We start from the raw sequence: 21,540 nt of genomic DNA, 5'->3' as shown, positions 1-21,540 counted from the left end.
GGCCCCCCGGCGTTGATGTCACTAGTTTGGATTTGGTTAATGGGTTTTGGGGTTGTCATTCCTCTAGTTGGGGGAGGGATGTAGGTGGGGGTGGGGTACGTTGGGTGTTATGGTATAAAAAGCTTGGTGTTGGCAGCAAGGGCAGAGCACAAGGTAATGTTGAACGTTTGGGCTGAAGGGCTGCTAAACCGGCCCATCAGATATCAACATTGGGCCTCATTATAACTCAGGCGGTCCAGAAATAACGGTGGCAGTAAACCCGCCGCCACCGTTGTTTCCGGACCGCCTGATCCCGACTCCACCAGGCGGGAGGTGATGCTCCCGCCAGGTCTGACCTGGCGGGTTTAACACCGCCCGCCTGCAGGCAGACGAGGAAACACCGGCAGCATTACGAGATGCTGCCGGTGTTTCCATGATCCCCATTCCCATCGAGTCCCATAGGACTCGATGGGAATGGGGATTAACACCATTCGGCCTCCGTGATTCCCGGAAAACCGGGGTTGTAATGCCCCGGTAATTCCGGGAATCACGGAGGCGGAATGGTAATACGAGTCCGGTCGTAACTAGGCGGTTTTACCGCCGCGGTTACCGCCGGACTCGTAATGAGGCCCATTGTCTTGATACAATCACATTGTTGACTGAAGATAACCTGACTTTCATGAGTTGGAATGTGCGGGGATTGGGCATTTTTAAGAAAATGAGGCAACTCCAGCTACAGGCCGAATGGCATGGGACCAAAATCCTTTTTCTGCAAGAGACACATGCCTGTGCCGAACAATGTGTGGGATTTGCCAAAACGTGGTGCCCCCAAAGATACTTTACTGACTTCTCTACCCAAAGCCGCGGGGTTATGACTCTTATCCACACGAGTCTTAAGTTCACTCTTATATCCTCACAGATAGACCCCCCAGGGCAGATATGTGCTACTCCATGCCACGCTTCAGAACAAGGGGGTGGTCCTACTGAATATTTATGGTCCTAACAGACGACTCTGAATTTTATACGCATCTCACGTCCCTTCTCGATGGCTTCCCTCTAGTTCCAATCCTCTGGGGGGGTGACTTTAACACAATTTTTGATGTGAACCTCAACAGATCTGCATCCAGGCCCTGCCAATTTACCAAGGCAGCCTACACTACACTGTCATCTCTCCCCCGACTCGGTATGGTTGACGCATGGAGACTCCTCTACCCCGAATCCCGCTCCTATTCCTTCTATTCCTCGGTGCACGACTCCTATTCCCAAATTGATAGATGGGTAATCTCTGATATACTGATAAAAACTGTGACGCAACTAATGATTCTTCCTAGAACCCTATCTGACCATTCGCCAGTGACCATCACCATGTGTTGGGGCCCGGACCGCGACCGTACTAGGCACTGGAGGATGAAACCTCACTCTCTCTTTGACCCCTTATTTAGCTCCGAACTCGAGGTGGCTATTGAGGAGTTATTTGAAATAAATACAGAATCGGTGTCTTCACAGGCCACTCTATGGGAATCCTTTAAGGCTTACATTAGGGGCATAGCACTGTCCAAGGAAAGTGGCATTCTTAGAACAATCCGGAGGGACATTGCTGAAAGCGAATCCAGACTATCGATTCTGGAGGCCCAGTGTTCACTACTCCCAACCCCTGAGGCCCTGGCATCAATAGGAGTGGAACTCGACACATTCCGGTCCCTGGTGGACCGTGAACAAAAATTCTTGGATAACCCTGGCCTGGCGAGGAAATATGGAGAGGGTGAATGCACTGGCCGCTTCCTCGCTAGGCTCAGCCGCCGCGAGCTAGGTGCCCCGCATATCCCTGGGGTTGAGAGGCCCGATGGCTCTCTGGCTGTCTCATCGCAGGACATCAACTCGGAATTCTTCACCTTTTATGAAGCCCTGCATGCCAATGCGGATGATGCCTCGACGGCGGAAGTCGACTCTTACCTTGATTCCCTCCCCCTATCGGTTCTCTCTCCTGAGACCATCGGATTCCTCGACTCTCCGCTCTCCCCTGAGGAGTTCTCAGACGCTGTGGACTCCCTGTCCTCTGGGAAGGCTCCCGGCTCTGATGGCATCCCGATCGAATTTTATAAACGCTATAAATCACTTCTACTCCCTCACCTAATAGCTCTTTGGGTAGAATCAGTGGAGACAGGCAAATTTCCCCCATCACTCCGAGAAGCCACGATAACCGTATTACTTAAGCCTGGTAAATCCCCCACACAATGCGGCTCGTACCGCCCACTCTCGCTCATAAATTGCAATGTCCAAATATTTGCCAAATTGTTAGCGATACGACTTGCCCCCTGTATGCCATACGTTATCCACCATGATCAAGCAGGCTTCATCGCAGGACGCTCCACCTCCTTGAACCTGAGACGCCTCTTTAACATAATCAGCAGAATAAGTCTTAATGTGCACGCGGTGGCCGCCACACTTGACATGCAAAAAGCGTTTGATTCGGTCTCGTGGAAATACCTCTGGCGGGTCCTGGAAAAATGCAAAATTGTCCCCGCCTTTCTCTCCTGGGTCAGACTACTTTATTCCGATCCGGTGGCCAGGGTACACACTGAAGACCGATGCTCCCCCCTCTTTAAGATCGCTAGGGGGACGAGGCAGGGCTGTCCATTCTCTCCCATAGAGGGCTGCGAACTGCGGGCCAGGCTGATATAGTGTCTTTGTTTGCCGACGACGCACTCCTCTTCATTCGTTCTCCCTCCATCAATTTGCCCCTGATACTAGAGGACGTTGTCTGCTTTGGTCGCATCTCAGGCCTCAAGGTGAACTGCGCAAAATCCACTCTCTTCCCACTCACGGATTGCACTCTCCCCCCTCCTGATACCCTGGGGTTCGCGTGGGCTCAGTCAAAAATCACCTATCGCGGGATAGAAATAACTCAACAGTTCGAGTCGACCTTCGAGGAAAATTATCAAAATTATCTCATGCACCTGGCAATCAGGACTCTAGCCTGGAGTAAGCTACCGATCTCCCTTGAGGCAGAATAGGGATACTGAAGATGATAGTACTGTCCCAACTACTCTACAGGTTCACCAACATTCCCCTATGTCCAGGCGAGGGCTTGTTCCGAACACTGACTCGTACTATCAACTCCTTTTTATGGCACTCGGGTGCGGTCCAACTTAAACTTGGAACCTTGTCCACCCCGATGGTTAGTGGCAGCTTTGGGGTCCGTGATTTTCTCAAATACTGGCTGGTTTCTCAAATCCAATTCACGTCACACTGGTTTAACACAATAGACCCCCCTCCACATGTCGGACTCGAAAAACTAACGGTTAGCAACCGGGATATCCACTCCCTGGTGATACAACCCATCCCATCAGCCCTGGACTCACTTGACCCGATGGCCTGCACGTCCCTGGCATTAACGAAAACGTGGAAACTGCTTGGCACTGTCCACCCGTTCCACAGCAACCTCCCGCTCTGGAACTTTCTCCCAGGGGTCCCATGAGTACCGCCGCCCATGGTGCGCCACTGGGTCGAGGCGGGATATGAGTTGATCCGTGACGTCTTCGTGCAGGGCAGCTTCATTGAATGGCCGGACCTCCCATGGTCTCTGAGACGGGGTCCGTCTTTATGGCTCCAGTACTCGTCCCTCCGGAAAACCCTTAAACAAAAATACCCCATGTTCCCAGCGATACCACCAGACGATCCCGCTATTGAAGAACTGACCTCCCCTACACCCACTAGAGGTAAGATATCTAGACTGTACAACATGGTTCAATCCAGATCCACTCCAGAATTCACTAAATTGAGACGGCATGGGGGGACGACCTCGGGGTGGAGGTGACTGACGAACGCTGGGCTCACATGTGCGCTCACATACACGGGGTATCCTTCAACTCTGGCTTCAAACTAATTCAGCTTAAGGTACTTCATAGGTTCCATTATACCCCGAGCAGACTACACCGCATGCTTAATGATCACTCCCCAAGATGCCCCAGATGTGGCCACGATACTGCCGACTATATTCATATGATCTGGTCCTGCCCCTGCCTTACCCAATTTTGGAGTATGGTGTGCTCAACCATGTCTGCTATCCTCGAATGTCCCATCGACCCTTCCCCAATGAGGCGCCTCTTCCACGATTTCCCCGAACTACGCCGGGACTCTAAAAAACTGGCTGGCCTCTGCATGCTACTCGCAGTGCGATCCATTCTACTTTGTTGGCTCTGGCCCACACCCCCCACTCATACACAGTGGCTCAAGGCAATCACTTGGGCCTCGGACACCGAGGAAACCTGGTCCTTATTACAACCCACTCACTCAAGGCCCAGAGATGTCTGGCTCAAATTTCGATCCTATATGTCCGATTTGAGTGCGGCGTCGGATACATCATCGCCAGCTGCTACCCCTTCTCGCCCCGGTTCCCCCTCCTGAGTCGCACTTTCCCCAACCCCACACCCACTCTGCATGTTATTAAAGTGTACACCCATATTGTAAGCAGTTGCTGTATGCCTGTATCATCTAAACTGTAAATGCACTGTACTTACCTTGTATGTTGCTTGCCTATGTTGTGCTGCCAAGCTAAATAAAAGTTTTTTTTTTAAAAAGGCTCTGCTAGCAAAGGATCATTCTGCTGAGCAAAAGTTAAGTCAGAAATAAGTTCTTCTTCCTTATTTATAGACACTGCAACCTCTGGTTCAAAGTCTGCCTCCCCAAACCCTTGAGTTGCTCTCCCGGTTTGCTCACAATTCTTAACTCCCTTAAGCTTTTGGAACATGGCACATTCCAAGATACCTTGTGCTACCCTTTCCCCAGCTTTGATTTGGTATGCCTTTTTTTCCATTATTTTGCATTGAGACATTTACATCTCCTCTATAGTCGGTGTCAATTAACCCTGCCAATACGTGTATTCCATACCGCCATGCCAGGCTAGACTTAGCGGCCAGACGATATAAGTACCCTTCGGGGGGGACAAGGATCAAATCTGTGGGGATCAAAACTCTTTCCCGCGGTTGCATCAATTCTCCCCTACTACTATAAATGTCAAATCCAATAGAATATTCAGTAGCTATAGTGGGATTAGAAGCTCTATTATTAAGTTTCTCAAACTGAAGGGTTCCCCAATTTGTATCAATTGAATCCGATCCCACTCCTAAAAACCACATGTGGGGGGTCAGTAATGCAAGGTGGACAACTGCTTGTATTTTTCTCAGAATTGTGCATTTTATTAAAAGAATAATGTACGCTTTCCAAGATGGCCGCCGGCAACGACTGACGTGCCGACGGCTGCTCCGAGACCCCGGGCCCGGACTTGCTGAAGGCTTCACCACCCCCTCGGCGGGCCGGCTCCGGTGTCGTGTCGGAGCGGCTGCAGAGCCCTAGAAGCAAAGCGGTGAGTCCCGGGCGCCCCCCCCACCCCCCCTCACGGGAGTAACGTGCACCATCAGGATCAGCGGCGGGCCTGTCCACATCGCAGGAGGGGCTGAGTCGCCGCCGGCGCTGGACTTTCCTGCCCCCCGGCGGGGGTTGGAGTGGGACCTCGCGGTCTGCGGGGGCTGGGGGGGGTCGGCCAAGGAGGAGATTGCCCCCTCCCTCGACGTGGTTTGGGACTCGCTGGGCGGCCTCCCTTCAGGAGTGGATTTGCCAGGCGCCGGGGCTGCCTGGGGCTTCGGCGCCACAAGGATAGTTGAGCGGCTGGTCCTGACGTGCTAGCCCAGCGGGATTGTGCCTGTTGTGCCAGGTGGAGTGGACCCCTTATCTGGATCGGCTCAAAGGGGGAGTGGGCATTCATCTTACCTCCCCCCGGCATGCATGAACTATCGGGGGGGAGTGGGCAGCTGGCATCAGCCCGGCCCCAGGCGGGAGGTGCGCAGGAGGGCCTGGCGGCGCCTGGCTCCTCCCTGGGTCCCCCAGCGGGTGATTTTGGGAACGGCTACGCATGGGCTCTCCCCTTCCCCCCGGTGCTCCTGATCTGGGGGGGCCTCCTGAGCAGAGGGTCTGGAGGCGCCGCTCCTTGGATCCTTTCCCCGAGGTGAAGGCTGGACGAGTCCTGTTCCCGGGGCTGCTGGAGAGCGAGTGCTGGGGACTGTCACCCTTGGGCTGAGGCCCCCGCTGAGGTCTGCCTGAGGGGGTGGTGGAGCCCCGGTTTTCCCCCACAGTGCAGCCCCATATTGGAACCTAAAAGCGCAGAAGAGCCCGGCCCTGTATAATCTCTGAGGCAACGAGTATCCCCCCATTGTGTGGGTACGCACCGGCCCGGGTTGGGGCCCCCTGGGCATTCCCTGGTTGCAATTGGTGCAACGGTTTCTTACCTGGATGCTTAAGGGGCCAATCCTGGGCCCCTCACGGATGTCTTGCAGACAAAAGCAGAAATTGGGCAAGCCCGGATCATCTCCCAAGGCGACCCAGAGACCGCGGTCGCTGCTTTGGCCCATGATGGGGAGCAAGATTTCTGATAAAATGAGCGGAGGCCAGCTCAGGGAGAATAGGAGAGTAAACGGGAGGGAGAGCCCAAAACTATAGCACAGGACAAAGGGCTATCAGTAGAAAGAAAACACGAGGGAGAGTCCTGTCTATGGAGACAAAGCTAATTGCAATTTGATTATATGCAAAAGAAATTTGAGGTGTATCTGATCCTCTATTGTAGCCTTATTTATGCATATCCAAAGGATAGGTGTACAAACAAAGGAGTAATAATACACATGCACTCGTGTAAATTAAATTAAACCTGAGAGTGGTTTTTATTTTCTCTCCCCAGTCATTAAATCACTTTTTTTTATTTTTTTTATTTTTTAAAAAAGGAAACAAAAAAAATTGGATTGTCAATTCCAATATGAAAGACAAAAATTGAATTTATACATTGATATAATTGTTCCGCATATTCAAAAACATGAAGCATGGAGACTTTTTCGGCATGCATAAAACAGAACCTGAATGAATGGATACATGAATATGGCGTATGCTGACATTCTTTGAGAAGGACCCATGTACAGGCAGATTTTTCTTGTATTTAGTACATTACTTGTTCTTCTCATAATTCACCTAATATCAACACCAGGTAAGTTACACATTTACCTCAAACGGATAGAAACAACATAAACAATTATTGCTCTAAACACATAAATAGGTCTGACAAAAGCCAGGCTATTGCTCTAAACACAAGACCTTAAATAGGTCTCACAAAAGCCAGGCTGGCTTTTGTCAGACCTATTTAAGGTCTTGTGTTTAGAGCAATAATTGTTTATGTTGTCTCCATGCTTCATGTTTTGAATATGCGGAACAATTGTATCAATGTATAAATGCAATTTTTGACTTTCATATTGGAATTGACAATCCAATTTTTTTTGTTTCCTTTTTTAAAAAATAAAAAAAATAAAAAAAAGTGATTTAATGACTGAGGAGAGAAAATAAAAACCACTCTCAGGTTTAATTTAATTTACACGAGTGCATGTGTATTATTACTCCTTTGTTTGTACACCTACCTTTGGATATGCATAAATAAGGCTACAATAGAGGTTCAGATACACCTCAAATTTCTTTTGCATATAATCAAATTGCAATTAGCTTTGTCTCCATAGACAGGACTCTCCCTCGTGTTTTCTTCCAGGGAGAATAGGAGAGCGGCGCTAGAGGGGGAGGGAGAGCGGATGACCAGACAGGACTTCAGGGGGGAATTACAGGCCCTTAGGGAGTCCCTAGCGCAAACCTTCCAGGATCAGTTTCAGCTCATGCGGTCGGACCTCAATACAGCGTTGGGTGAAATTAGGCATGAAGTAGCAAAGCTCGGGGAAAGAGACGATTTGTTGGAGACAGGCCTCCAGGACACTGTGAAGGACACCACAGCTAATAGTGAGGCCAGACTGCCTGGACATTGCCACTAGGAACATGGAGACGATGTTAGAGGACTTAGAAAACAGGTCGCGGAGGAGTAACATTAGGATAAAGGAGCTTCCGGAGTCGCTATCGGAAAAGCTGTTGAAAGAAGAATGCCAACACATCTTCGCGGAGCTCTTAGGGGTGGGGGACTCGAGCTCAATAACATTGGACAGGGCCCACAGAGTTGGTCGAGCTCCACTGGGTCCCAACGCCAGACCCCGGGAAGTGGTGGTTTCTTTTGCCAGTTACGGCCAGAAGGAAGCAGTGTTGCGGGCGGCCAGGCAAAGTGAGCCCGTTCTCTACAGAGGGCGGGAGATCTTGTTCCAGGATCTGTCCGTGAGCCCCCTTGTGAAAAGAAGGGCCATGGGTCCTGTTATAAAAGAGCTGTCCAGGAAAGGGATAAAATACAGGTGGTCCTTCCCATTTGGCCTGGTTTTTGAATGGGAAGGGGTACAAAAAAAGGGTGACCTTGGTTCAGGAAGTAGCCAGTATTGTTGGCTTGGATGTGGAGGCGGGGACACGTGCGGGGGCCTCGGGACCCGGTGGGGAGCTGAGGGAGGGGAGCCGACCTTGGGAATGGGCCTCTGTAGGAGAGCGAGGCAGGAGAAGGAGGGCGATGTGGGGCCTCAGAGGCGGGGGTGGCTGTGCGGGGCTCCCCGGGGGAAAGGGGCCAACACGCAGGGCGGAGGGGTGACCCTAGTTGGGCCATCGTCTTTCTATCTCTTTCACGGGGGTGGTGGTCTTTAGAGCTGCGTATGGAGCCAGGGGGACGGAGTTAAACATGTTGGATCGAGTTGTAATGGGACTAGTGGGGGGGGACAAGGGGGAGGGAAGGTACGGGTGGGGGGAGTTTTAGTTTTTGCCCAAAGTTGGGGAGTCCGAGCAGGGGGGAGGGGAGGGAGACCGGGTGGGGGTTGGAGCCCATATGTATAGTGGGGTGGGTCGGGGACGTTGGGGGAACAACAGGGACTCGGGAGGGTCGCTGAGAAGGGGGTTTGCGGAGGTTGGATATCTCCCTTCTTTCGGTTTCAAGTGGCTGACTCTTAATGTGAGAGGATTAAATTCTCCTCTCAAAAGGGCGAAATTAGAACACTTCGCCCGTACGCAAACTCCGGATGTCCTAGCGCTACAGGAGACTCATTTGCTGTGAGTAGATCAATGCCGTCTGTGCCTGAGGGGCTACTCTCAAGTTCTCTTTGCGTCAGGTCCTTCAAAGAAGGGGGGCCTATCGGTGGCATTTAGAAATTGCATGGATTTTAGAATCCAGGATATCGAAGGGATAAAAACGGGAGGTTTATTATGGTGAGGGGGGAATGCATGGTCGCCACCTACAAGATCGCCTCGGTGTATGGTACAAATGTGGGGCAAGATCACTTTATGAGGGAGACACTGACTACGCTGGGAGAGTTTTCAAGAGGGCAGGTCATTTTAATGGGGGATTTCAACTTAGCCTGGGATAAGAGGTTAGATCGGACACAGCACGCAGGGGGGGGGAGGGGGCGGTGGCTTCCCCGCGACTGAAGGAGCGATTCCAGGAGGCAGGCTTGAAAGATGTGTGGAGGGTACTTAGGGGGGAGGAAGAGGGATTTACTTATCTCTCGGATGTTCACCGAACTCAGTCCCGGATTGATTATATCTGGGTGTCAGCTAGTTTACTGGGGGGGAGGGGGTAGAGGGGATAGAGACCGGCCCTATGGGAATCGCCAACCACAAGGCGGTGCAAATGAATATGCGCTTGGGCAGGCGCGGGCCTGGGGTATGGAGCTGGCATTTTCCCAGGGACCTTCTGAGGGATGGGGTGATTAGGGAAGAGATTGAGAATGCCATCAAAGCCTTCTTTGTCAGAAACAATGAGACCGACACAAGTCTTAGCACGAGACGGGGCGCATTCAAAGCCACGTTGAGGGGGGACCTCATCGCCCTTAAAGCGGAGAGGAATAGACAGCTGCGGCTATTAGAGGCCCAGTTGGAGGATTAGGTAGAGGCCGGGATGGTCAAGCTTAAAGGAGACCCCTCAAGGAAAACATATAGGGAGCACAGGTTAGCTGAGGGGCAATTGAGACTCCTCAGGAGTAAGAAGGCGGAGAGTGCGTTATTGAGGGTCAGACAGAAGCTATATGCTAAGGCCAACAAGGCGGACTCCCTGCTGGCGCGTTTACTGAGGGGCATCAGAGAACGAAATGCGATAGCTGCTCTGAAGGGGGAAGGAGGGAGCGGCTCACTAGCTTGGAGGAAATCAGGGACCGTCTAACCAAGTTCTATGAGGCCCTGTACTCATCCCAGGGCCCTACCGCCCGGTTGCAGGAGAAGTTCTTGGAGGGCTTGCCTTTACCCAGTCTCGCGGGGGAAGAGGGAGAGGACCTAGGAAAGCCAATCACGGAGGATGAGGTGCAGGCTGTCATTGCTACTCTCCCTGCCAACAAAGCTCCGGGCCCCGATGGCTTCCCGGTCTCCTTTTACAAGTCCTTTTCCAGTATCCTGGTCCCACAACTAACCCAACTCTTTAATTCATTTGACCCTTTGAGCGGGATTACCCCCTCCATGGAAGAAGCCAAAATCACGCTTATACATAAGGTGGGCAAAGATCCAGAGGAATGTACCTCGTATAGACCTATCACTCTTATAAATTCCGATGCGAAGATCTACACAAAGATTTTGGCTAAGCATTTAGAAACTCGACTACCAGAACTGATCCAGCAAGATCATGTCTGGGTTCGTGCGGGGACGACAAACAGCCGATAATATTAGGAGAGTTGCCCATTTGGTCAAAAAGGTACAGAAGACCCCCACTCCGGCGATTCTTCTAGCCCTGGATGCCGAGAAGGAGTTCGACCAGGTGGAGTGGTCCTTTCTGTTCCGGGTGAAGGAGCGAATGGGCTTTGGGCGGTTTTCGATATGATTTGCGCGATTTATAGAACCCCCTCCGTGTGGCTGCTTATTAACGGCGCGATGTCCCGGCCGTTTAGGCTTGGACGGGGCACGAGGCAGGGGTGCCCCCCGTCTCCGCTTTTGTTCGCTATATATTTAGAGCCCCTGTTTGTGGCAATTCGGGAAGCAAAACATATTCAGGGAATCCCCTTTGGAGGGACGGAGCATAAGGTGGCGGCTTTTGCAGACGATATGCTCCTCACCCTGACAAACCCGTCGGTGTCGCTGGCGGGATGTACACCTTTGTTGTCCACCTTCCGGGTGGTCTCCGTTCTGAGGGTGAACATGCATAAATCCGAAATCATGAATTTGTCGCTGCAGGGAGAAGAGTTGAGGGCCCCGAGAGCCTCCTCTCAGTTCAAGTGGAGTCCTGGAGGAATTCGCTATCTGGGGATCAGGGTTACCCCTCGGCTATCAGGATGGTATGGAGCGAATTATACCCCTGCTCTTGCATCTATTAAAAGAGACCTTAGGAAGTGGAGCACTCTAAAGATATCGTGGTTGGGAAGGGGGGCGGCTCTTAAGATGGTGACTCTCCCGCGTTTACTCTATCTTTTTCAGGCGATCCCTTTGCCCATTCCCGCATCCTTTTTCAAAGAGCTAGACAAGGCGGTGAAGGAATTCATCTGGGAGGGCAGGACGCCGCGCTTGGCGAAAGGTCTTATGACAGCTTCCAAGGGGGTAGGGGGTTTAGCATTGCCAGGCTTTAGGCGCTACTATAGAGCGGCGCAACTCAGGGTGATCCGTGAGTGGTTCTCTGAGGAATACAACAAGCATTGGGTCAAGATGGATAGAGCGGTGGTGCATCACCACTTAGGCGAGGCACTTTGGCTCCCCCGTAGGCTGAGGCCGGCTCACCTGTACTTGAGTGTCATAACCAAGGGACTGGTTGATATTTGGGACTGGGCGGTGGAAAAGTTGGGGATCAGTTCTTTCCCGTCGCCTTTCACCCCCATTTTTAATAAGGGTGACTTTACCCCTGGGCTGGAGAAGGGGGCTTTTCAGAAATGGGAAAGCGGAGGGTGTAGGGTCATCAGGGACCTATTTCGGGGGCATGAAGTGAAATAGTTTGAGGATTGCAAGCGGGAGTTCGGAGTGGGCGAGGGAGAGCGGCTTCGATATTACCAGATCAGGCACTGGGTGTTGTCTGGGGAGATGAGAAGGGCGGCAACGCGAGATTGGACTCAGTTTGAACAGTTCCTCTTGACAAACGAGGGATCCAGAGGGTCGATATCAAATATATATAAGCTTCTAGGAAGCGCCGGCCCCATCATAAAGTGGCCGTACATGTCTAGATGGGAGGGGCTCCTGGGGAGGGAGATGGAACGGGAGGAATGGGAGAGGCTCTGGAGACTGATTCCGAAGGTGGCTAAGGCTCCCCAGCTACAGGAGGCCTGGTATAAATATCTAATGGGTTGGCACTATACCCCAGTGCGCCTTCCGGCATTTTTCCCCGACAGCTTCTGGGGCTTGTTGGAGGGGCTGTGGGGAGACGGGTACAAAAGCCCATATTTGGTGGGATTGTCCCAGCATTAGCCCCTTTTGGAAGAGTATTTCTTGGGCACTGGACCAGGCATTCGGAAGAGGCATGGGTCAAGACCCCCGGGAGATTCTAGCAGGGATGTGGAGGGAGTTGAGGAGGGCGGCAGGGAGGGCACCGCGCAAGGCGGTGGTAATCTTCATTCTGACGGCTATGTCTCTCCTTGCCCAAAGGTGGAAAAGTTCAGTGGTCCCAACAGAGCAAGACTGGTTGAGAAAGTTGTGGGAGGTTGTATCACTTGAATGGGCATCGTTCGTGGCCGCTGACAATGTGAGCAGCTTTGCCGCGGAATGAGGAGAAACTTTGGACTTCTTGAAGGGCAAGTTCCGGGAGCAATGGTGCCCACACAGACTGAGACTCCTGGACCTAGCTGTTTGATTGTTGGAAGGGAACGGTAGGGGAGGGGGGGATTGTAGAGATATGGGCTCCCTGGTGGGGGGGAAGTGGGGTTTTTTGTCGGTTCGTTTTTTGTATTATTAAAATCAATAAAAAGAAGTTTAAAAAAAAATAGAAGAATGTACAAAAAACTACTCGATAAACCTATTCTATCAGGGGGTTACCCACCTAGTATAATAACTAAGGAAATCACTCCTAACAGAAACTAACTGGCCCTCCCACTAAACAATACAAACATATAAAGTGAATGATCAACAGAATAAATAAATGAATAACAATCAACCAGTAATTTGGATGACTTCACCTGTCCTGGGTAAATCCCTTCCCCAAGATTATTCAAAGTCAGTTTCTCCAAATGTTCAAACAAAAAGGGTATAGTCTTGAACCAGTTCTTGTAAGTTTGCAAGGAAATAAAAGTTCAAACAAAAGTCCACTGGCAACAGTTCTACAGCTTTCAGTTGAAAAGATCCTGTTTAATTCTAGCCAAGAAAATAGCACCATTGGTAATCCTGAAGGTATTCTTTCCAAGATTGCTTTGCCGCAGTTCAGAAAATATATTAGCCACATCTTCTTTAATTCTACAAATGTTTGTAAACTCTGCCGTGTCATTGGCATAATTGTGAGGATACTTCTCCTTTGGTTGTTGTTCCCCTCTTGACAACCACCTTTCCACTACTTTTATTATGGAAAACCGATTCCTTGATTCCACAGTATGCTAATACTTCAATCAACTTCAATGGGGCATCTACTGAGAGTATTATACAGCACCACAGTTCTGGTACTTATACATCAGCTTTATGTATGAAAATGGTTAGGTATTTTAAAGACAAGACACTTCGACCTCTACAGGTAGGCAAGGCACTCTTCTTTCCTAGATTTCAAGAAAAGGGCAGCCTCTTTGCCTCTTCCCTCTGCCTTACTGCCACAAGAATAATCTGCCTGTGATTCCAAACTGACTTTCTCCCCACTTGAACAGTCTCAGCATTACAGGTGACTGGTTCAGTCTTTTAACAACCACCCAGCTCCCTTCCCCAGCTTTGTACACAACTTCTTCGATCCAGTAGCTACCTTGAAGTTCGATTGCCACACTTCCAACTTCAGTTAAAATGTCTCACTTGTATCAGAGGACACTGGACCTTTAACAACTTTGCCCATTAGTTGGATTGATTTGAACAGGGTTCTCTTTACTATAGAAAGGGTTCGCCTCTTGGCTTGGGCGCTACAACTACTTCTGCATCCAAGCAATATTTGTTCTTGGTGTTACAAGGTTCAGACTTTAAAGGAAAACAATTTTTAGGTATACGCGACCACTCTTTAGAATAATGTTCAACTTTAAATGCTTATAAGGCTTTTTATTCCCACGGAACCACTTTCTTCTACGGCCGGGAATCATAATTGGTCACACGCAACCTTCCTTTGATATTGTGAAAGTTAGTTTTCCGGGGACTTTCAAAAATGTTCCCCTTCTTTATTGGAGACTGGCAACCACTAGCATTTCACTTTTTTAAAGTTGGACAGTGGCAAACTGTCGAGACTTGAATGTCGTGTAGATAGAAGAGACCTCCGACCCCAAGTGCCACACAGAGAGACCCTAAAGCCACTCTCTGTGCCGCCCTTGAGGCCACAGGTAGGAGATGTCGAACTCTGGAACCACAAACCTCTGAAGACCCCAAAACCGCTGTAAAGGAAATGGCAATTAAGTACCAAGCAATAACAGATAACAATAATACAGAGGAATCAGAAAAGGTCTTACCGGGAAAGGGCAGTGACGCTACTGCTAACCCTATCGGGTCGGAGTTCTGGGACTCACGTGGGCAGCAGTCCCCACTTTGATGTATGCTGTGGTAGGGCCCACTGAGTGGTGTGGTGTCAAAGCCCACCTGATAGAAGAACCAAGATCCAGGTAACTGTGGAGCACCTCAGAGGAAGCCAGGAGAACAAGGTGCCAACCAATAGGGTAATCCAAGAGAAGTCCAGAAGACAGTCCGAGGTCCTTTACCAAAAGAGCATCAAAAGTTTGCCAGTAGCCAATAAGGATAATCCCAAAGAAGTCAGTGAGTCCAAAAGCCAAGGTCGAGTTATTGAATAGATCCAAAAAGGTATGTGACGCCAAACAGAGTTGCAGTGAACAGCTGTGAAGCAGCGACCGTACGAACAAGCCGCATTTAAATGCTCGTTACTTCCTGGTCACGTGATGCGCGACCGCATCACGTGGGGAGAATCTTGGATCACGTGAGCAGGAGGCTGCAGTCAGGCGACGCGGAAGTACACAGCTGCTTCGCCGGTCTTTCAGGCGCCAAGGGAGTTGCCAGTGACGAAACGGGCGCAATCAGGAATGCGCGCTGCTAGTGGAAACCCGCGCTTGCACATGAGAGGTGATATGCTGCAGACGTGAGTCCCGTAACTTGGGAGAGGAATGTGAAGAGATCGGGGAACATGGGCGGGCCAAGGGGATCTCGGAGTTGCTGACAGAGATGTGTGATGCAGAGTGCGTGGTGTGTGGAGCGGAGTGCATGACAGAAACAAAAAGCTTTTCTTCACACGCGAGCCTCTAGCTTTTATAACAGGTGCGTGTGATACATTTCCATTGTTCAGAACATCTTTCGTAACAACAAACTCAAACTTGCTCCTATGCTTACGAGAGCCACTTTAAAGCTGGCAACAATTACCGGCAGGGAGTTAAGAATGAACCTGGATGACAAGCTTCACTCACCGGCTCCCGGAACACTGCGACGGCGGGCTGCTTCAACTTCCCGACTTCTGCTTCTAAGACTTCAGGCACACTTCGGACCCACTCCCTTCTGTAGCACGGGTGTCTCTGGTCCCGGCCTCGCCAACTGGGAGTCTCCTGCACTCCTTTGTCCCTCTGCTTGCTTCTTGCTACGGGCCTCAGGTTTCAGCACGGTCACAGCTCTGCAATCACCACCACTAGGCACACCTGGGAAGACCTTCACTTCCAGCATGTCTCTCTTAGTGCAGCCACGGGAAGGTAGGGTCTGTAAACACAGGACCCTCTCAGAGCTTGCAGGTGAAATCTGCCCTCTCCTTGTCCTGGCGGTCTCTTAAGTGATTAAACTTCCTCATGAACTGCCAGCCTTGTGCTCTTCTCCTTCTATTACTACTGCTAGCCTTCCAGCTCCTGCTCTAGCTCCTCTTGCAGCTTCTCTCCTGCTGCAACCTTTTATGCCTCTCAGGTGGGGCAATTGATTCAGGTGCAGGCCATTGCTGCTAATTGACTGATCCTGGCAAAGGCTGTTAGACCTAATTGCTTGTCCTGTACTCCTACATGCCTCTGCAGCCCTCTTCTTTGTCTCAGTCTCTACGGGATTCTGGGACATGTAGTGCATTTAACTTTTATTCATTTCAGCCTTGTAAAAACAATACAAGAGAACATAAGTAGGAAGTGCCTACACATTAGTACCACAAGCGAGCACAGTTTTTTGTCCGTATTTGGAAACAAACTTGGTAGTCCACAATTATTATATTTTTAATGTTTTTTATTGGCATTTGTAACGTACATGTAGCAGTTCGATGCTCCATTTTGATCACTGTTGCAAGTAACTTCAGACTAACAACAAACAAACATTCTTCACTTCCCCATGAAGGCGCTTATTTTCTTTCTCAAATACATTTCAACTCCTATGGTGTCCTTGGCGGGCGCAGCTTTGGTGGGACAGCCCGGGCTGCCCGCTATTGAGGCCCAGCTGATACCCAGTCCCAGCCCCCTCTAAAATTGGCTTTCCAGGCCTCGTAAGCAGGGCTTGCATCGCCACAATCCTTAGCTATTCCATCAACCCATACCCTGGTTTCAGCCCCTGTCCAGTGTTCCAGGTCTCTGTTCCATCTATCATATTGGGAGCCCCTAGCAGATTTACACGCCATTGCAATGGTCCTCTTCGCCAGCACACATACCATGTCCATAAATTTGATTATATGTCTGACTTTACTTATTCTTGGGTAGGCCCCCAGAAGACACTCTTTTGGTGTCCATTCATACCTTGCTACCGCTGACTTTCTGCAAGCATGCTCTATCTTGATCCAGAAGCGATGTATCTTTGGGCACCCCCAGAACATATGCATCATTCCTGCACCCTCCAACCCACACCAGGGACATAGTGGTTTTACGTTGCTATTGAATTCGGCTATTCTGCTGGGTGTCATATAGGTCCTATAAAGGATATTCAATTGGAGCAGTCAGAATCTGGCATTTCTTGACACTTCCTGGGGATATCCCAGGACCCTCTCCCATTCCTTCTCCGTTAAGCTGATCTCCAGAACTGCCTCCCACCACTGTTTCAGTAGGTTACTCTTAGGGTTGGGTCTATCTGCATGCTGGAGAGTCTGGACACTGGTCTCCACCCATCCCCCAATTTGTAAAGTAGCGTTAGGACTGGTTCCGCCTCAGGTTCCTTTGGCCACCCCCTCCATTTCTCTTTAGCCACCTTTCTGACCTTTCGGTACCATAAAAATTTTCCGTTGGGTAGCCCCTCTTTTTCCACCATGGTTTCAAATCCCCTGAAGACACCTTCCTCATCTGTGTCCCCCAAGTGTAGATGCCGTGTCTTTTCCATTGCCTTATCCTAGCCAGGTCTGTCTTGCCTGTACAGACATCTGCCGCAATCAGGATCTCAGGGGAGTAGGGATGTTCATGCCCTAGCAGTTTCAGGGCCCTGCTCCAAATTCGTCTACCTAGATGTACAATCATTGGGTCCTCCCCAAAGCACCACAATGGTACCCAGAGCGCTTCCTTCTGGAGCACCGGCGCTGCAAGTTGTTTCAACAGTGCAGTTTCCGAGGTGGTCTTGTCCGCGAGCCACTTGGCCACAAAGCAGAGTTATGCTGCCAGGAAATATTTCTCCAGGGCTGGTAGTTGAACTCCTCCCGCTCTATATGGAAGCATAAGTACATTGATGGAAAGTCTATGTCTGGCCGGGCCCCACAACAGCTCCCTCAGCAGTTTTTCCAACAATCAAAAAAATTAGGCTTGTATACAGTAGTGAACATTTTGGAAAAAGTATAGAAAACTTGGAAGGACCATCATCTTAACAATGGAAACCCTACCCATAACTGACAGTGGTAATTTGGACCAAAACTTCATGGACTTCCTGAGCCCCTGCACCGCTAACAGTGTGTTGCCCCCGTGCATCTGTTCGGGTGTGTGCCAGATATTCACCCTTAGGTATCAGAACGTGTGTGTTTCCCATCTAAGCCCAACCTTCAGGAGGTCCTCTTCCCTGCCCTGCTAGTGGGAATATGCATGATTTCTCCGTGCTGAAGGAGATCCCCGATACTCGTGCAAAATTTTCCAGCACCTTCAGGATTACGGGTACCTTAAGGTGTGGGTCCCGTAGGTACAACAGGACATCGTCTTCATACAAGGAGACAGCATGGTATGCTTCTCCCACCTTTATGCCTGTGTCAAAAAATGGTTTCCTAATGTATATGTCGATCGTACGTAAAGCATTGGCGACAGCGGGCAACCTTGTCTGGTACCCCTTTGTATATCCCACAGCGGCGACACCACTCTACCTGTCTTTACCCTGGCAAGCGGTGCCTCGTTGTCCCGTCTGGTGGTTTCCGCGAACTCCCGTTCCTCCCCACCCTCCTCACCTGATTCCAAGTCCTCCGGTTGCAGTAGCCTGTGAGAGAGATAGTCCTTCTCCTTTTTGTGTAGAGCGTATCTGTCTCGAGAGGAAGCCACAGTGAGCGCTAAAGTGTAGCAAACCTGGGGCCTCCTTCCCGCGATCAGACAGTAGCGAAGGGAAAAAGCCTGTTCAGGCAGAAAAAATCCTCTGATGAGAGAAGCAGCTTGAGATGGTCCAGAGCAAGCAGCTGAAGTGGCGTCCTTGAGGTAGGTAGCTGATGGGAGCAGGCGAAGCCGGATATCCAATGTGGAGACGGAAGCGGAGAGAGGGAGAGCCACCGGAAAAAGAACCAGCGGGATAAAACTTCTCCGGAGCAACAGAAAAACCGAAGCGGCTGGGAGAGAACGCGGACACGGAGGGGCCGCGCGCCGCAGGAGAAAACAAGCCGAGAGGTAAGGAGAAAGCGGGAAGGAGAGGCAAGGCAGGGGTAGAAAGGGAGAGAGAAGGAAAGGTGGTCTGAGGGAGGCAGACCGAGGAAACAAGGAAGTGACCGGAGCGGTCGAGACTGGAAAACTAGCGTATAGACCCAAAGATGCAAGCTAGCACAGTGAAGGGGGTTGCAACGCAGCGATCGCTGGGAGAGAAGGAAAGAAATTCTTCCCAGCGGTGCCATGTTGGAAAACCACTAGACCGTAGGGTGCGCTGAGGAGAAATCACGTAGCGGAACCTCCGCTCGCCCTTCCAGCGCGTAGCCGCCAACGCGGATACAAACGCCAAACAGGACGACAGATGACACTCGTACAGAATCTTAATCCATCTAATAAAGTAATCGCCCAGTCCGAAGTGTCCCATCACAAATCGGGCTCTCCCTTTCTTTGAACTCACCGGCTGTGATTGCTTTCGTGCGTCGTCCTGTTTTCAGCTCGTCAAGGTCAGGGTCTTGCCCACCTGCCCCTCAGATACTCCTAGTCAGCCTCCCTGCCCCGGGGGGGGGAAGAGTGAAACAAGCAGTTGGCGGCTGGTGCGTGGAGGAAAGGATTTAGCCGGCACCTCAGCTCTCTTCTATGAACTTTCCCGGCTTCTTGGAGACACGGCTCCCTCGCCATGCTTTCTCCTACCTCAACTTGCAGCCTGCCAGTGTCTCAGCATCCAGTTCTCCCTTGCCTTGTTCTCGGCAGCTCTCTCTCAGCTGCACCTCCATATCACCATCCAGCTTGCCTTCCTTCTTGGCCCCTTTCTCGATCTGTGTCTTTCTGCGCTCCACCTTTTAGTTTGGAAAACAGTTCACGAGTTTCGGGTGTATGCGATTGTGAGCGAGTGCCTGACCCTGCCTGGCCTCATTAGTGGGACAAGGCCAGTGCATGTTACCAGTGGTAATCTTACTAGTCTCAGTCTTCCTCGTCTCAGTAGTTGGCTGATAAGGAAAGGAGGGTAGTTATGGGAGTTGTAGTATCCCATAAAGGTAGAGGGAATATGGGGTGACTAACAGTCAGGACATGGGGGAATTCCCTACCCAGGTGATCCTCCCTCGCACGTCCACCCCCAGGGTTGGTATCCAATAGCGATGGGCCTTCCCTGGCCCCCAGAATAAGGAATCCTGTGAGACTGAGTCATGAAACACCTTAAGGTTTTGCACATACCCTTCCCCTATGTGGATTCCTTTTCTATTTTCCACTGTGAAGCAGTAAGGTTGCAAGTCCAGAAACCATTGCATAACCCGTGGATTTGATTCCTTTTGCTGACTTACAGGGGGAGAGTGGTCAGTGATTAATTTGAATTTTCTTCCTAAGAGATAGTACTTGAGATGTAGGTTGGCCCATTTTATAGCAAGAGCTTCTAACTCCAAAACTGAGTAATGTTTCTCCCTGGGGAAGAGTTTTCTACTGTCAAATAGTACAGGGTGTTCTAAGCAGTCTGTGATAAAAATGGCCCTAATCTAATCAGGGAAGCATCAGATTGAAGAATGAAATCTTTGGAAAAGTCTGCTACCTTTAAAATGGGATTTTGGATTAGGCTCCGCTTTAAATTGTTGTAACAAACTTCATCCTCATCTTTCAACTGGAGTCTTTGTGGTTCTGCATTTCTAAAGTTATCAGTCAGTCTGGAGGTTTTATCAGAAAAGTTTGTGATGAACCTACAATAGTACCCAATCAATCCCAAGAAGGCTCTTAGATCTGTTTTGGTTTTAGGTGTTGGTGCTTCCAGGACTGCTTTCACTTTTTCCATTTGCGGTTGTACATTACCGTTCCCTACGAAGAAGCCTAGGTATTTTTGGGCCAGTTTACACTTTATTGGGTTGGCTGTGAACCCAGCTTTACGCAGAGCCCTCATGATGGTATATAGTGATGGAGATGCTCTTCACATGTCTTTCTATATACGACAATGTCATCAATGTATCCCCTGCTGAAACCAGAATAAGGTTGCAAAATGTATCCATTAATCTTTGGAACGTCACACGGGCACCATGGAGTCCAAAGGGCAAGACTTTAAATTGGAACATTCCTGTTGGAGTTGAAAAGGCTGTTTTTTCTCTGTCAGGGCCGTGTAGTGGGATCTGCCAATACCCTTTGGTAAGGTCTAAGGTTAACAAATAGACTGCATCTCCCAATTGGTCTATTAATTCATCAATACAGGGCATGGGATAGGCATTGAAGGAGGAAACTGAATTTACCCCATGCAGAATCTCCAGCTCTGGTCAGGTTTTGTCACCAGTACTATGGGAGAGGACCAGGGACTGGAAGAGGGTTTTATTTATTTTTTTTATTTCAAAATTGAATTTATTGGCATTTCAGAAAAAACATTGTCAACAATCAGCGCCATTCCCCTCAAACCCACCCTTCCCCTGCACCCCCTCCCCCCACCACTCCTCTTACCGCACTACTCTCCCCCCTCCGTCTCCACCCTTCCATGCAGCATTTGGCATTCAATTCGCCTTTAGTTGCGTCATTATCACTATCTCAAGCTCTTACTCCCCTTGAGGCTCAAACAGCCATTCATTCCCAAATATTGTTTTCCAGCAGGGACGCCTGTGATTGTTTCCTCCACGCGGCCTCACTGGTCCCTCCGTTGTGGCTCACTCCCCTTCCCCCCAACCAACCTCACCATTCTCCCCATTGGGGCAGCTCCCCTTCTTTACAGCGTTCACCGGCCATACTTCTCAAAGAAGGGCACCCACTGGACTTCGATGCTGGACCTGGATTCGTCCAGCAAGTGTGTCAGAAACTCCACATCGTATATAGCACAGATCTTTCCCTCCCATTCTTT

Source organism: Ambystoma mexicanum, chromosome 8 (genome assembly GCF_040938575.1).
Source record: "Ambystoma mexicanum isolate Mex_15411 chromosome 8, UKY_AmexF1_1, whole genome shotgun sequence".
NCBI classification, from domain to species: Eukaryota; Metazoa; Chordata; class Amphibia; order Caudata; family Ambystomatidae; genus Ambystoma; species Ambystoma mexicanum.
The sequence above is the reverse complement of the archived record's forward strand: the minus strand, read 5'-3'. Positions refer to the sequence as shown.